Below are 5,452 nucleotides of genomic sequence, written 5' to 3' on the forward strand. Positions count from 1 at the left end.
ACGGCAGGAGTTTCCAATTGCTGATCTCGATCACCGACAATTCCAACGGTTTGCTCCGCCCCTACGGGGGGAGCCGCAATAACACCCTCTCCAGAGCCCGTCGGGGGAGAGCCATCCAAATGAATTATTGTTGGGGGAGCCGTCTCAAAATCTACTCTCCGTCTCTTCAACGGCCCCTCTTCCTCTCCAGTAGACGGTGACTCATCCGTTGGGTGAACGCCACCAGCCGGAACCTCGTCCTGAGAAGCGGACCTCACTGGAGTAACCAAGGCCGCAGACTCAACTGAAGCAGCCCTCGATTAAGGTTGAGCAATGGGTACTGCGATAGGGTGAGCAGATGCGGCCGGCTGGCGAAAAAGCTAACGGAGGAAACCTCGCTCTCTGCACTTTCCCTGGCAATGACAAACGACACATAAGAGGCTGAACAAAAAAAAGAGGGAAGAGAAAGACCAGTAATCAAAGGCGCCATCCCACCTGTAAGGGGCCTGCCTCCGAACCTCTCATGAAAGGCCGACCATGTGAGAATCTCGACTGTATGGGGAAGTATGGCCTCCACCCATTCACGGATACCTTCGATAGGAAGAGGGGGCAATCTCTCAGCTGCAAAGACGAGATAAAATTTAGCACTCGCAGAAAACGGTCGAACATTTCACTGACTAAAAACACAAAATTACGTGCAAAGTTCCATCTCTCAGGGAATCCCGTTGGGTCTTCCACAATATGTTCTGTCCGCACATAAAAGTAATTCTCATAGAAATGATGGTTGGTCTTGTCATCCATCTTCACCACCAGACTCCTCGATCCCCGAGGACGCATGTGAATTATCGAACCGCGAATTGTTGAGGAGCAAAGATGCTGAGCATATGGCCCAAAGTGACTTCACGACCGGGGAGTTCTGAATACTTGAGCAGCATAAGGAATAACTTGTACAAATATGAAGAAAGTTTTGTGGGGCACATTTCGTAGAAACGGCAAAAAATCCACCACCAACATGGGAAAAGGAATTGTATACCCTACAATGAAATGGTAGGCGTAGAACGTGCAATACTCGGGATGGTCGAAGTGAACTATGTCGTTCCCCTGCACCAGCCGCATATCGACGTAATTGGGGATTCCCCACCTTTTTTTCCACTCTACAATCCCCCTTTCCCTCACAACGGAGGGGACAGGTTCCGGTTCCGCCCCGCCACTAATACTGAAGTCGGTCACCTCTCTCCCGGGGCGAGGGAAGATCTCAACCACTGAGGGAACCTCCTCATCCTCCGCCACATCCGTCCCTCCGGCAACCTGAGCAGGATTTTCCGGTACCGGATTAGCGGCAGGGAGATTGTCGCGAGAAGAATCATCAGCCATTTTCAGTAGAAAGCGCGCCAAAGAAGTAGTAAAAAGAAGAGATGAAAGATTTCAGTGAATAAGAGGGTAAGCAGAAATTCGAGGTATCAGAAAAAAGATATATCTGCAGAACTCTCCCAAGCGAAAGATGAAGTGAGTCAATCGAATGACAAGTTTTCTCTATTTATAAGAGACATAAATCCCCCGAGCACGAAACCCAAGAGTCGTTATTCGAATCTGATAGGGCACAAAATGTTTCAGTCTCCCAGAAATGTGTGTCATAATGATGATAATCACAAACCAACGCTTCAATACAAAACGATGTTTCGGTTACGAAACTGCCGCAACGGTCCATGAAGATCGAAAGAACGCCGCCACTCCGCTAAAAATCCATAGAATATGGTTAAGGAACAGAAGGTTGTAGGCCAGATTTCTCTCGACTTCGTAACGAACATGATCCGTCTGCCGAGTCCGACATAGGACGACCCCGACAGACGGAGGGACTAACTGTATTGGTCAAAATCTGACCACCACGACCAGATTGCCCGACACCCCGCCTCAGTAACTGGGCAGTGAAAGTCAATAGAGCCCACTCCATTTCTCCTCTGTGACATCCGATGAATCGAAAAAGAGTGACACCTAAAATCACGACCAAGACACATTAGTGGCAAGAAAGTGTCGAGTCAAGCAAAGGGTAAAGGGGCCTCGACTATATATAGCCAAAAAAAGCTCTCAATTTAAGGGGGCTTCTCCATTCTCTCGAAAAAGGAAGACAAAAAGCTCCCTTCTTGTATTCTAGAAAAAGAGGAAATGACCTCGAAGAGAATATGTAAATCTACTTCCTCATCGATTGATGAGAAGGGCAATGTCGAATTTTAATAAGATCAATCACATCTCTTTCATCCCATATGCAATTATTATTGTTAACTTTTCGATCCGGAATTAATTATGCTTGACTAAGATTTACCCCTTCATCTTTGATTGATTTGTTCCAAAAAGTTCTAATATCTTTTGAGTCAAACAAGTACCTATTGTCCCTTAAGTTTGTTAAAATTGAGAATCAGAAGTTGACACTCGTTTTTAAGACAAGGATATCTATTTAATTGAATGCTATGAATATGAAATAATAGTATTGAGAATACTAGTTACTGTTCCAGTCAATTGTTTTTAATTTATCTTATGAATAATAATTGGAAAATGAGAAAGTTATGTGATGATAATTGAATTGCCGTTACTTTTGGGCAACCCACTTAGGTGTGGTGTTAAAAGGAGATTAAAAGTGCTCAACTTTTACAAACTTAAGAGATGATAAGTGCTCGAGATAATATATAAAGGACAAATTTAAATTTACCCGCAAAAATAAAGGACAATATTAATGATATTTCATTTCCTCCTCTTCCTTCACTTGTGAGCTATGTTCCACTTTCACCTTGTTCCTTACCTACAGCCTGACAAGCAGCTTCTTTTAAGGTAGCCAACATAAACACCCTTCTATGTGGATGTTTACGTGAAAAGTTGAGATAAGATGAAAAATCTATTAATATACTTGGATACTAGTATTAGAACTCGTGAGATGTGCGAATAATATTATATTAAGTTGCAATGTTGCTTATTTTAGCATTTTAAATCTAATTATCTCAAGAAATTTTCAAAAATATCATATTGCTTCTCTGCATAATGTATCCCAAGAATGAAAACTTATGAAATTAAAAGATACGAATTATATGATCATCAAATAACAATTGGCATAATTAGTGATATGAACCTGAAATGTAACACGATTCAAGAATTTATAATAATTAAATAAAATATATATAATAATCTCTTAATTTAAATTACAACAAATAATTCTTTAAATATAATATTTTATCATTTGTCAATTTTCATTACCATCATACTACGTGTCAATCATGAAAGAGCGACATAAATTATCCATATGCAAAAGCACGTTTCTTTAGAATTAATCCGCACTATATAATAATAATTGGATGTAACTCTTAGTTAAGTTAGTTACTTTCAATTATGGCTTGAAATGCAAATAGTTTATGAATAACATTGCAAGAGCTGCACATTTCACTTAATTTTTACAACAATTGTTTCTATTAGCTACCGCTATACAATTTGTTTAATCTCTTAGTTGTATGTATCTTAGTTTATTTCCGATTATCATTCCCTTTTCTTCAATAATCCTTCTCTCTCTTTTTTATTTTGAGTGGAGGAGCGGGGGAGTCAAATATTCACTTCTATCGTCATGATCATATGCACAAATCTAGAACATAAAATTTAAGCATTTTTCTAGTGTTCTATCAATTATATTATATGGAGTACTAATTATTGGCAAAATTCTTATGCCTCTTTGACTTGGGAAAGAAATACCCCTTCCAACTTTCTCCAATTGCAATTTTCCCCCCTTTTACGATGCAAGGTCTATTTTACATGTACCTTATGTTTATCTTATTCCCTTTTTACATCTTATTTTGATATAATATTTTAATTAATTTTTTACTGTTAATGTGTTACCTTTAATCCAAATGGTATCATATTTTGGTCTAAATCATATATTGAATTTGTTTAAAATATAAATGAAGAATTCTTTTATATGTCATATTTTTATTCTAATAATATGAACCATATAAGTAATTACATTTTTTTCTTTTTTATTTCATCATAAAATTATGAGAGTTAATATTCATTGTTGAAATTACCTACATAACTAACTAATTTATTTCTAAACTATTAATTTGTTGCATGGGATTTTTCATTATTCAACATTTTGAATATCATAGTTGATTATTATTTATTTATTTTTCTTGGTTATTATAAATAAATTTTCGCTTTTACTTTATTAGTCAAACTCTTTCATTGCTTAACATTATCATAATATTTTACTATTTACTTAATTTGTTGTATTCTTTAAACTAATTATAAATAGAGAAATATTTTTGAACTTTTATATGTAATATCTCTCTATTTAAATACTTATGTGCATTAAATCTGTAAATTTTCTATCTCCTACATTTTCAACTTATTTTGACAGTTTTGAGTGTCATTTGGTATTAAGGAAACTATCTATAAAGCATTTTTCTCAAATTTGAGTTTCATTTTCTATAAATCTTTATATGATTTGCTTACTGCTGGTAGCTATTTTTATTATTTATTCAAATTAATTAATTCTAAATAATATGAAGTTGATTAAATCAATTGTAGGAAGATTATTGCTTTATTATGCAGTGCATCAATCATGAAACTTTGGTTTCACTCCTTTATGGAGATGAGTCAATTTATAGATCTAAGATGTGAACAAAATTCAAAAAAAAAAAGAATTCTACTTATGAATCCATTATGGATTAAATAAATCTAAATTATTTGTTTCTTCTATTTGAAGTTTCATATTTTTCATTTGTTATTATTTTTTTAATAATATATATATATATATATAAATATATATATATATATATATATATATATATATATATATATATATATATTAATTTATTTTTTTCAATTATTTTATTATTCAATATCATTAAATAATATATTTGATTATTATTTATTTATTTTTACTACTCTAAAAATAAATATTAGTTAAGTTCACATTTACACTTTTATTTTGTTGTTCAGGCTTCTTTTATCGTCAATGTTAATAAATACTACCTTTAAGTAGCATTTTATCATTTTGTCCCTTTATTTTGGCTTTATCTACATAGATTTTAATGATACAGTCCTTTAAAATTTTGGTTGTGTAATTCAGTTAAAAATGAAATCAGTTAAAATCTATACATTTGTTTCTTTTGTTTGAAGTTCTACATTCTTTATTGGTTATTATTTTCTTTTAATAATATATAGATAGATATAAATATACATAAGAAATTTTATTAAAATAATATTTGATTAGTATTAATTTATATTTATTACTTTAAAATACATATTTTTATCACTTTTATTCTGTTGTTCAAAATTCTTTTATCGTCAATGTGTTATCAAATAGTACTTTAAGTATTATTTTATCACCTTGGCTTCACCTGTAAAGATTTCAGCGACATGGGCTTTTTAAAGTTTAGCATGAATAATTTAGATATACATTTGATATTAATGAAAATACCTATGTGAGCATTTTTTC

This window comes from Nicotiana sylvestris, chromosome 8 (assembly GCF_000393655.2).
Source record: "Nicotiana sylvestris chromosome 8, ASM39365v2, whole genome shotgun sequence".
NCBI classification, from domain to species: domain Eukaryota; kingdom Viridiplantae; phylum Streptophyta; class Magnoliopsida; order Solanales; family Solanaceae; genus Nicotiana; species Nicotiana sylvestris.